Below are 12,650 nucleotides of genomic sequence, written 5' to 3'. Positions count from 1 at the left end.
GTCTCTTCCAGATGTGGCCCTGTCTCCCCAGCTGGCCTTTTCCATGCACCTAACTCTCTTCATCCAGAGTGCCCAGCTACCTGTGCCATTGGCATCCTGGGGCTGGGTCACTCTGCCCTGGCAGGTCTTTGGATTTTTTTTTTTCCCTCTTTCCATCTCTCTCATCTGCTAAGAATCATTCTGGGCATGTGCTGACCCATCCATTGAGACTGGATCTAGCTACCTCCTCCTGAACTTCAGGAAGGGTGGGATCCAGGTGCGTGGTCACTGTCAAGATGCTCTTTTGCTCCGTGTCATTTGCCACTCTCTGCTAGTTGGCTCTATTCTTTCCCTGCAGGTGGGGGCTTATCTCACTTGGTAGATGAAATGAGGATCTGTCTTAGGGAGGGCTTGTTCCCACTTTCAACTTGAGAAGTCTTAGGGAAGAATTCTGATGGCTTTGCTTATGTCAGGGTCAGGTGACCGAACACCTCTGACTCAATCACCCATGGTCAAGGGGAAGGGTCATTATCATTCATAATGGTATCTAAATAGGGATCACTTTCTTATTAGCCAAGGTACCAACTTATTTCTAATGACCTTGATACCAACTAACACAGTGAGTTCGTACTGGACTTGCAGCCAGCTAAAACGCACACCTTTCTACCTCTTCCCTATAACCTGCCACCAGGCCAATTCACGGAAGATCAATTTGCTGAATACCATGGTCAATTCACTACACTGACTAAAAATAGAATAAAAGAAAATAAAAAATCAGATAAAACTAGGTAGTTTAAACTTACTGATTTTCCCTTTGTCTTCATAAAAGTGTTTTAAAGAAGTTCACTTTGTCTTTGCCCTTGCTTCCTGTTGCTGACGTCAGAGGCTATAGACAGAGACTGATGGTGAGGACCACAGAGGTGGGAGTCCCAGAGGAAACAACGGGCAGAGGAGGCGTCATGAATATATTTATAAGAACATGTTTGTAAGACGATAGCCTTAAGATGATACAGTCATTGAATATAGTTAACTCATTTAAAATATATATTCAAGAAAATATATGCACAAAGAATATTTTTGCATGTAAACGATTCTGCTTGCCGTATTCTTATGAGTAAAAATACATTAATGAAGAATATATTTGTAGGACACTTCCTACTGAAGACAATCTCATGCATACATTTGTTGGAACCCTCAGTGTTTCCCGCTGGGCCTCTAGTTCTCATTAACTCTTCTTTTGTTTTTTTTTAACCTAAATAGTTCCCGTGCCTTCCTCTTTCCTCTGGCATGTGGCTTGTAGGTTTCCTATCAGTTTTCCTATATACACACTAGTCCTATGCACACCAGTTTGCCCCTGTCTTTCTTCCAGACTGGCTCCAGGGGAGGCTGAGCCTTAAGCCAAGAAATAAAATATGGGGATAGGCATTTCCTTACACTCAGACCCTATGTTCCTATTCATCATCATCATCATTGTCATAATTATTATTGTTAATGTTATCTAAGTGTGCGTTCATTTTCTTGATGACTGCCTACCACAGTGAGCTCCGGCTGGGGTACAGCCTGGTAACCTCCTCCCACCTTGTCCACATGGCTTGCCTCTGTCCGGGGGAAAAGATTCTCTACTCTAGACCTGAGACCCTGGAAAAATAACAGGGACTCCATCTTTGTTTTCCAGACCCTTCTCTTTGAGTGGGAAGAAAAGATTTGAAATCTGACATCATTTGAAAGTGAGAATTCATACTACTGATGTTTTAAAATGGTTTCAGAAGCATCGGGTACTCATACACAGTTTGGAAGTAGTTCTCAAATTTGTAGACGGCGCTGGCTCTCAGTTATATATAAATCCTGGCAACACCATGTCTCCGTGGCTTGAATCTGTTACTGCGTGATCCTACCGCCCTTGAGCATTTTCCTGTTTATTAAATCACATCGTGCTTTCGTTGGAGTTCTCTGTGGCAAACTCTGGGACTTAATTAGATTTTTATCTAGTCAGAGAGAGAGAGAAAAAAAAGCACATCATGTTTCCAGACAGCGTTTTCACCTGAGCTTGAAGGCATTTCCCTTCCTGGTCTAGAATCTGAGCGTGCCTTCAACCTGCTTATTTCATCGTGACTTGCCTTGCTCAAGGCGCACATCAAAATTAGCCTTTCAATGCTGATTTGATCTCTGTCGTAATTACATGGCTCTTTACCCTTGAGACTTAAATTCTTGATTTGGGCTAAAAAACGACAAAGCTGCTGGAAATAAAAATACATCTAGTTAATATTTTTGTAAGAATCCCATGATAGTAGGAGGCATTATGCCCGGATTCGGTTAGACGGAGGTGGTTGCTCATTTGGGCGGGCGGCTGACGCAGGCCCTGCCATGCTCCAGCTGGCGGGGCTGGTCTGCAACAGATGGGCCAGGCCCTTAAGGGAGAGTGGGAAACATCCTACAAACTGAGCTTCAAGCCTCTGCTCCTCTAGCATTCAGGTTCCCGGCGGTAATATGTGGGTCCTACCGGCTGCTGTTCACTGAGGGCCAAGTCTATGCCAGGTGCTAGTCATTTGCTCTTATGAGATAGGGATGCAAATTACTGAGTCCATTCTAGAGACAGGAAAACTGAGGCCACCTAGAGATTAAATAATGGCTCATAGCCATATTCCTGATGTGCGGCAGGGCCTGGAGATGAAACCAGCCATCGGGCTCGTCATCCCTACTCTTAACCCCAAGCTGTAGAGCGTGAGAGCGGGGGCCCTCTCTATCTTATGAAGGAATTAAATGGGTGACTCTGTGTGTGCCACATGATCTGCTTTGCAAGGTCAGAAGCTCCTTGGCGTTCTTAGCAGCACCTGCCGCCCTGATGTCCTGCCCTCGCGTGGAGCAGTGGGGTGAGGAGGTTGGTGGACCCAGGGTCCAGGGTCCTCAGGAAACCATTCAATCTCTCTGAACCTCAGCTTCCAAGGCTTGAAAATGAGCACAACAATCTTACCTACTCCTCAAGGCTACTGTGTCGTAGAAATAAAACGATGCATGTTGGGAGCCCCCAGAACCACCGCAGGGGCGGATAGGACTGCTAACTTTGAGTGCTAACCACGCACGAGGGCCTGCCCGGAGCCCTCTATGCTCATCTCCTCTAGGCTCACGGGAGCCCTAGGAGGTGAGGGTGGTTACGAGATTGACTTTACAGAAGAGGAAACTGGCTCAGGGCGACCGGGTGACTCACCCAGCCCTGCGGCCAGAAAGGGTTAGAAGGACTGAGCCCACGTTCCCATCACAGGCTCCCACCACAGTGGTTAGGAAAGCGCTCTACTGCCTCCTCCAGGAAGCCTTCCGAATGACCCCCTCTGGGCACCGACTCCTTGGTGTGTGTTCCCGCCACCACAGGCTTATTCCCAAGCATAGTGGGTCTCTTTAGCAATCCTTTTCCCAGGCCTGCCTCACGTCTCCCATGAAACTCTAACCTTCAGAGCAATTGTTTTTTTGGGGGTGGGGGGTGGGGAGGTGGGCTGCAGTGAGAGTATTTTCCCATTTCCCCTGTTCCTGTTTCTGGGTTCTGGCCCAGAACTCTGCCCAGATGAGGATGTTTGGAGTTTCCAACCTTGAACCACTGAGCTTAGGGATGGCTGCTCTGGACACAGACGTGGCTGGAATAACGAAGCAGGGCCAGCGAAGGCTAATGCGGCAGGGGATGTGAGCTACGCTCTTGGAATTAAATCAGAGGCTGTGCTGCATGAATGCCTCGGGACTCCTGGGACGGCGGGGAGGGAGCTGGGCGGGGGAGGGCGCGGACACCTGTCAGCACCAGTCCTCGTACTGCTCATCATGGGGACTGTCCCGTTTGTTCTCCTTCCATCTCAGAGAAACCAAAGCCCGCCTCCTCTCCTCCAAGTTGATCCCTTCTTCGTGTGTCTGCTTGGGCTCCGAGGCCCATTTCGGTGAAAAGAAGGAAGGTGAACAGACATTGTACAAATCAATCCTTTCTCTTGTAAAATCAGTGCTTTGCCTTCAAGGAATGTTAGGGAAAAGGCAAAGGGTGAATTTGCAGCTACAGTGCTGTCTCCCTCTCTCTCTTCAGGGAAAGCTTTTTCTCCTCGATGCGTCCCAACTGACTGGTGCCAACAGTGTGTCTGAGGGTGCGCTCCTGCTCACGGCGGCTTCAGTAAATCTGGAAGTTGTCAAGTTGGCTTCATCTGGGTTTAATTCGACCAGAACTTACAGAATACTGTGGGGAACCGGAGAAAGATAAATCACCGTCCCTGGCTGGTCTCACAGGCTCACAGGGACCATCAGGCAAAGAAGCCAAACTGCGAGAAGGAGGAAGCCGTGCAGGCCCAGAAAGCGGGTGCCCGGGACACAGGAGGTGGGCTGCAGGCATTGGAGGGGCTGGGAACTGGACAGAGGTCAGTGTGGACTCAAATGGAGAGAAATTGTCCAATTTTCTCTTGGTTTTTATCAAATAAGCTGGATTTTCCAAGATAATCATGATTGAAGATGTTCTTACCCATGGGGGCTGGGCACAGCCTCGTCGCCAAAGGCGTTGAGCTGAGAAGGAACCAAACCGACCTCTGCATCCAGCCCTTTTCTCGACTTTTCCTATTGCATGAGCACAACCAGCCTGGATTTCTATTTTGAATGAATAGAAGAGACATGTCCTAAAGATGCGGGAAACCAGATGGAAGCTGTGACTCTTCAGCATCAAGAAAGCACCCAGCACTCCAAGGAGAAAGCACAGGGTAGGGCTTCCTGAGACCTGGAGGCAGAACTTGGTCACACCACTGAATAGCTGGGTAACCTTGACCTATCACTCATCCTGGTCTCAGTCTCCTCACCTGGAAAAAACTCCTTTTGCCCTTGAGCTGTCTCTCCCTGGGCTCCCTGGGGACAGACCTGGGGCAGTGGCCGAGCACTGTTAGGTCAAGCCAGTGACCCAGCAGCAACACATTCTCAGCAGTTGAAACCCCTTCTTCCCTAAACCAGAAGGATCGAGGCTGGTTTGGACATGTGGAATTTCAACCTGAAATGACCGGGACCCCAGGGACAGCTTCTGCTCTTACCTTGTGCCCAGCTACGGGCCAGACTGTTTGGATCCAGTCCTTACTTCCCCTGCTGTCAAATGCTAAATGCACTGGTAAAAGGTTGAGGGTTTCCCAAGGTTTCTGAGACGTTACTTCTTAAAACAGGAAAGCTGCATCCAACTTCCCTCAAGATATTTGTGGGGTTTTTTCCGCCCATGACTCTGTTGCCCATCTCCCATACCTCCATCCTATTCCCTAGGCAGGGCAACTTTAATCTCTTTCTTCCCCCGCTTAGCAAACAAAGGATTATTTCTGGGACCCCCTCTCCTTAGAATGCAGATGGATTATAAATAGCAAATCCTTTCCCCATCACGCAGAAATTAGGGAAGTGGGGAAATCAGAGAGAAGGTAGAGTCAGACGTGAGAAACAACACAGACAAGTGTGCCTCTTGCACGCAAATATGGACCTCGCAGCTGTGTGCACGAGACAGCCCCAGAGGGGAGCCCTGGGCGTCTCAGAACAAGGAAGTACAATCAGGACCATGGACCACAAAGCACAGCCTGCCCACCGGCTTGGGAGCAGTGCCGTGTGACAGATGGTTAGCTGTCCCAGGAATCGCTCCTTTGACAAGGAACAGAACTTCAGCTGGGGATGTGTGACATCCCAGCCTCCCTTGCAGCAAGGAATGGCCATGTGGGCTGTGGGCAGAAGAGGTATGTTACTCCTGGGTCTTGCCAGGGAAAGGGCTGGGAGTGTGTTTCCCAGGATTTCTGACGCCTTCCTTCTGGCCGGGGAGCCAGAAGAACTGGACCCAGAGACGGGGACCGCTTGTGAGATGGCAGAGCCTCTGGAAGGGAAAAAATCTTCTGTTGTTGAAGTCGCTGTGTATTCGAGGCCTCTTAGAAAATCAGCACAGCTGCATTCCCATGAGGCAGCTACTGCTGTACCAGGGCAGAGATGCTGTCCGTCCAATTCATGTCTTCTACACCGATTTGAAGAGTCCCCTTGGACGCAGGCTACATCGCCTCCCCGGGAAAACAAAGCAGCAGATGCAAGCCATGAAGTAGAAAACACACTGGGAAAGGGATAGACCTTACAAGCTAGTGTGGCATGAAAAAAATGAGCCCCAGATCAAGATTTATGGCACAATAACATTTATGTAAATTAAGCCTCCATTCAAGCCCTTAGCACTTATTTCAAGGATTTGCATGTATATTCAAGGATATATACACGAAAGCATTAGAATAAATACCTATAAAGGGAGACAAGGGGAAAAATAAAACATTAACAGGGAAGGGGTCTTGCTCAGACAGATGATGATAATTGCTGGGATCTGAGGAGTATGGCGAAGTCCCCACCTGACATTTACACACACACACACACACACACACACACATGAACTTTTTTTTTTTTTAATAAAAATTCTTGCCTAAGAAATATCTCAGGTTGCTCTCTAGCTATGTTTAATTTTGTGGGTTTAATGTAAGAGGAAAAAAACCCCTCTTCCTCCTTTAATTACATTTTTGAAATTGGTGATACAAAAAAGTAGCTGGGGAACAGTAGACAATTATGACTTTTTAAATCTTGCAAGCACATGCACCATTGGTAAACAGGGGAGGCTTCACCTGTCCAGAAAATGCCTGCAGAGTGAGAGTGAGGACCTGGGTTGGCTGGATCTGCTGAATCATTGGAATCAAACCAAATGCAACTTACTTAAACCCTGAAGCCTGCCAACACTGACCCAGGCTGATCTTCCTCACCATGCCTGGGACTCGAGGGCTCACATGTCAGAGGCATGCACAGGGACTCAACGCTTTCCTGCAGGGGTTCTTCCTCAGTGAAGTGTGAATCCAAGGGTCCAAGGTTGTTTCCTAGATGTGTAGGAAGGCCAGACTTGTGGTGAGCAAAGCCATAGTGAGGCTGTGATGTCCAAGTACATCGAACAGAAGGTGGGCCAAATTCTCGTAAGGTAGAACTGGAGACAAATGCCAGGCAGGTGTCTGGACAGATGATGTCATCAAGGCATGTAGATTGTTGACTATCTCAGGGCCACAGTCTTGGGCTCCTGGACTATGAGAGTTTATGGAGACCTTCAGATTATCTAGGTCTTCTCCCCAACCTGCTTTATAGAAGAGGGCATGGAGATCCTGAGTTGGATAAGGCTTGCCCTGGGTGTCTCAGACAGTTAATGTAAGTGTGGGAGTTTGTACCCAGGTGTCCTGATTCATAGGCTGGAGTCATGAGTGTCCCCCTTGCACCTTTTCAAGCAGTCAGCTCCTTGTCCCAGCTCACTCCTCCAAGAGCCTGGATGGTGATGGGCCCAGCCTGTCCTATGGACTCCACCTGAACCCGGGCTTCAGTAGCTTAGATTTTGCCTTGGACATTTCGTTAGCTGTTAGTTCGGAGGATGCAGGGTTGTTCCTCACATCCATGAAGAATGTTGCATTTCATTTCCATAATTATCTGACCATTATGAGAACTCATGTCATATACAACGAGCTCTTAAAATTCATTAAGTGAAAGAGAGTGCCCTGCAGCGCTGGTGGTCAACGTGAATTGGGTCATATCTTGTGACTTACAAATTCCCTTTTGCTGAATGGCCCCAGGAGAATTCTCCCCAAGGAGGAATATGGGAACATGTTTATTTGATTTGATTTTTGTTTCTCTGAATTCAAATCTTGAGTTTTTACAAAATAAATAATGAATGCAGGGCTGTATAAGAATATTTGGGGCAGCCAGAAAACGTCATCACTGATCATATGCTTTACCTTCAATCCAAATAGTGATATATGGAATATTCTTTTCCAGCTTTATGGAGATATCATTGACATATAACAGTGTGTAAATTTAAGGTGGACAATGGGTTGATTTGATACAAATTGCAAAATGATCACCACTGTAGCATTAGCTAACCCCTTCATCATATCACATAATTACTATTCCTTTGTTGGGATGAATGTTTTAGATCTACTCTCTTGCTAACTTTTAAATATATTCTACTTTAATATGATATACTTTAATGTTACTTTGGTTTTATTAACAATAATGACCATACTGTACATTAGCTCCCCAGAATTTGTCTTATAACTGGAAGTTTGCACTCTTTGACCAACATCTGGAACATCTTTATCGTAGTAAGTTTTGTAGGAAACAAAAATTTGCACACAACCTATATGTCCATCAGTACTTCTTTTCTATGGGTTCAAACATATGTATGTAAATGTGCAGGGGAGGGGCCTGTGTCTCCTTTGAGGGAGGGACTGGGATTGAGGTCAAGGGGACTGTAGGTTTACCTGTTTCATTTTTATTAAACAGGAGAATGTACTTATGTGCTATTTATGTCATTGAAAACAACTTGAAAAAGGTCAACTATAGAGAAAGCACCGAACTGGTATAAGACACTTATCTTCCAGTACCTATCATGTAAGGAGAGAGGGAGGGCTGAAATCCGCTGATAGGCTCCCTGGCACTGGCTTTGTGGCCCCTTGGCTGTAATCCCAATCACACTGGGGAAGTAGGGAGGCAGGATTATATATATTTGCCACTTAATGGCAGACTATAGGACTCACACTTTGGTGTACATCTGATAATAAGCAGTGCTTGTGAAAAATTCACTTTCCCAGGTGTCACCATCAGTTATCTGACTTCATGGGTCTGTCTTGTGATCTAGCAGTCTGCATTTTAAATAAGCACCAGAGTTGATTCTGATGAAGGTGGTCTTCAGGCCACACTGGGAGAAGAAAAATGCCTTCCTGCTCTTTACCTTTTGCAGGGGCACTGCTCATGATTTCCTCCCATGAAATCCAGGGCTGCTCCCTGGGGACAAAGATAAGACACAGGGAAGACACACCATCCCAGACTTTCCAACTCTCAAGTTACCAACTCTGAATGTCATGTACGAGAGCACACACACGCATAATGCCCTTGAAAAACACCATGAGGACCATTCCAGTTCTGCATTTTGTCTAAAAAAAATTGGAAAGGGCCTCTCACCTTAGATGGTGACACTAGAATGAATTTAGATGTGTCTAGGTAATAATTCAGAGATGGACATAATGAGATGTGGTTTGGGTTCATCACTGAGTTTTGTCAGGAGACATATTTTAATGGAAACCCAAATGAGAGGCTTCTGCAAAGTCAAGGTTCCCATCCAAAGGTGACGACAAAGAACGCTTCACTGCTAAATGGCACAATGCAGATGCAAGATGATTTTTTTTTTTGCCATCCATAAAAGCCATTTCTAGTGGATAATGAAGCAGAGTTGGAATCAAAATGGGAAAGCAAATTGCCTTGTCTCTGCCTTTCAAAGAGAATGTAATAAAAATGGCTTTCAAGAGTTTTGTCTCTGTGTTTTATTTATCTGTTTTTGTATTTGTAAATAGTTTCTACTCCTAATAGATGAAACTGAGATACCCCATCCATGCTGCTAATATCTAAAGTATTGATGAAAGTCGAATCAAAAGTGAAAAAAACAAAATGTACTGAGATCTTGAATATGACAAATTGGTCAAGCCTTGTGTTAGAAGTTCTTTGTATACAGTATCACCGGAGAAGGTGAGCTGGTTGGGTTGTGGATCATTAGGAATGCAATGAAGTTCAGGGATGGTTGCAATGAGGCCATCTGTGATGAGAAATCCCAGATATGCCATGGACAGGCAGGGGCTAGAGCTGCTCTAGAATGTTCTAGGGCCCCAGAAACTCAGCCAGACTGGATCACCCCAGCCCTGCATAATTGCACCAAATACAGGCTGTGTTGTCAGCATCCTTCATGGACCACTTGGGATATTGTTAAAGACTACATTTCGAAATGAAGCAATCAGCAAAGAGGAAGAAGGAAGCAATTTCACCCAATTATTCCACCCAAGGCCCTGACAAGGGAGCAGGGATTGCTGCAGTCCTCCTCTGGGAAGAAATGACGCTTAGCCATGGCTAGGGAAAGAAGGGGAAGGATTCCTGACACAAAGCTTCAGCCTGCAGAACATTTTGATGATTAGAAAGACATAATGAGCACTCATTTCTTGTTCATTTCCTGCCACCTGAGCACTTAACTCATGCGCATTCATGAGGGTCCGAAGTTGTGCATGGCTCACGTCAACATAGGAGGGGGAACATATTTAAGTGACATGGGCAATGTCCAGATGACTGAGTTAAAAATGCTAGGAACACTTTAAAGACTCCTGTGCTTGAAAAGAAATATGATCTACAAGGATAAACACGATTCAAATTTACAAAAGTAATTAGCAGATTTCCTGGTGATCGTTAATGTCTTTCTTTCACAGCAAGTGGTGGTAGTGGCGTTGACCATGGTCATACATCTCAGTGATTTTTGTGGGTGTCTTACTACACTACAGGTTTTAGTATATGTGCTGCCGAAGCTAGCACGTCTACACTACAGGTTTTTAGACAATAATGTCCCCCCCCCTTCTTGTTTTGATTCTTCTTGCAGTATCTTGCCCTGGAATTTGCATACCTGGTAAACAGTGATGAAACGAGGAAAAGCATTTAGACTGAGAAAAGGAAAATTCTTCTCAAAAAGACTGTCTTCTGGAGTAAGGTTCAAGTGGAGGAGTTTGAGAATGTCCTTTAGAATGACCCCCTCTTGACAAGAGGAAGTGACATAAGGCAGGACAAAGAATTATCCAAGAGCAGTCACTATTACTGTGTGCCCCCCATGGGCCAGTTTTTCCACTCATGTTGGATCTTCTCCACATCCTCCAGGAGTGGGCATCATTGTGGACTTCTTATATTTCTCAGAGTTGGGGCTCTTCCAGGATAAAAAAAAGTTTGCCCAGCAGCTCACATTTAGTAGAGGTACAGCTCTTACACAAACCCAAGAGCCCTGTGCTATTCCTTCTTTGGGCTCTGGGACCAGTTCTCTCCTCCATTTGGCAAACTTGGGCTTACCTTATCTTCGGGATTTTTTGTCCTCTTAAATATCATCTTTGTCTGTTTGCCCTGTTGCTGTTTCAGAAATTGATGAGACATGGGAAATGAAATGTTTTCCAAAGGCAGTGTTGGGGTCAAGATGTCTGAAGAGAGTTGGCCATGAAGGCTCGTAGCGTTTCTAAGGAGAGTACTTTGTGTACTTTGAACATGCTGTCTTGGTGTAAGGCAGTGGTTCTCAACCAGGGATGATCTTGTCCCTACCCCCAGTGGATATTGGCAATGACTGGAGACATTTTTGGTTGTCATAACTGGGTATGTGTGCCTACCTTCCAGGGGGTAGAGGCCAGGGATGCGGCTAAACATCCTACAAGGCCCAGGACAGCCCCCATGACACAGAATTTTCCAGCCCAAAATATCAATAATGCTGAAGTTGAACAACCCTGGGATAATGTGGTGCTGTGTTCCTTATATCTTTGGAAACTAGTTTTATTTGGCATTTTATTTTTCATAAAGAGGAACATAACATCATATATTAGAGTAGGTTAAATTAATATAAAATATTCAAAAGTCAACCTTAATTCTCTCATGTTTCTCTTGACATTTTCATTCAAAATGAGGGAGAAGCAGGGTAGGAAATTAAGAGAGCATGGGATCTCCTCCTAGCTTTTGGTCTTTATAGTGTCACTGCTATTAAACACTGGTAACAGGGGATAGTGAATATTTGTCATGACTCATGGTCGCTCATCATGTGCTTGTATTTGGAGAAATTCCTCATTATATTCTCAAAGTGGAGGTCAGACTCCAAATTCCCAGAATACTTTGCAATTACAACTCAGGTTTGGCATCCTGGCTCTGCCACTCTGATGCGCCCGAATGAGACTTGCATTCAAAAGTGAATGACCCGAGGGAAGGGGGCCTCATTTTGTTGGACAAGGTGCAGCAGAGGTGCCTGGATTTTAGGGACAGTGATGGCTGCAAGATTGCGTTCCTAACGCGGAAGTGGCCTTGGTGGGGGTGACAGAAACAGTGATAGGTGTTAGGTCCGTTATCAAACAAAAGGAGACTGAGACAAAGTGAAAGTTATGCAAAGCTCTATTCTATGCTAAGCATTAGAAGTCAGACTGACCGGCCAGGGCCGTCTCCAAAGAGAGCGATCACCCCCAGTTTACAGGCTTAAGAATTGACTGACTGACCGGTCAGGGCTGCCTCCGAAGAGAGCGACCCTTTCCCATCTTACAGACTACCTTTTATAGAGCAAAAGCCTGGCCATACATAGGTGACCAATGAGATTGTAACACATAGAGCAAGTTGCATAGTCATGTTAGGTCACATGCAGGTGGCCAGTTGAATTACAATTTACCCTATAGTAGCTGTTTGAACTGACCTATTACTCTGGTCAGAATTGGCACCCAAGTTTGATGCCCAAAAGGGGGAGTTTACCTTCTTTGGTGGTTAGGGAGACAGTATGTGTACTTTCACTGATTGGACGTCTCCACCTGGCCTGACTCGTCCTTGTATTCTGGGCTCTGTGATCAGGAATTGGCCGACCTGGCCTTGTATTCTGGGCTCTGTTATTAGGAACTAGCTGGTTTTATAGCCAGGGTGCCCCTCAATGTGGAGTACACCAGTGCTTCTCTCTATTCTTAATTCCCTGACTGCTAACTCAAGGTCTTATTTTTACTTTATTTAATTTTTCAAGATTTTATTTATCTGAGTGAGAAAGACAGGGTGAGAGTGAGAGAGAGAGAGAGCGCGCGAGCGCCCAGCGCAGGCAGGAGGAGGGGCAG

General features: G+C 45.8%; 1 protein-coding gene across 5 annotated transcripts in view; it reads left to right on the top strand.

The window, feature by feature from the left end:
- The window catches only part of PRLHR (prolactin releasing hormone receptor), a 50,790-nt gene that overhangs the window by 30,187 nt on the left and 7,953 nt on the right, over positions 1 to 12,650 (top strand). The window contains exon 2 of one of the 5 annotated variants that reach the window (XR_006821196.1): positions 4,037 to 6,145. The exons of the other annotated variants lie outside the window; for them this stretch is intronic. The gene's annotated coding sequence lies outside the window, so the exon portion shown is untranslated. Of the gene's footprint in view, positions 1 to 4,036; positions 6,146 to 12,650 lie in introns of those variants that run through there. 5 annotated transcript variants of the gene reach the window in all.

The sequence above is a fragment of the Meles meles genome, chromosome 13, assembly GCF_922984935.1.
Source record: "Meles meles chromosome 13, mMelMel3.1 paternal haplotype, whole genome shotgun sequence".
NCBI lineage: Eukaryota > Metazoa > Chordata > Mammalia > Carnivora > Mustelidae > Meles > Meles meles.
The sequence above is the reverse complement of the archived record's forward strand: the minus strand, read 5'-3'. Positions and strand labels throughout refer to the sequence as shown.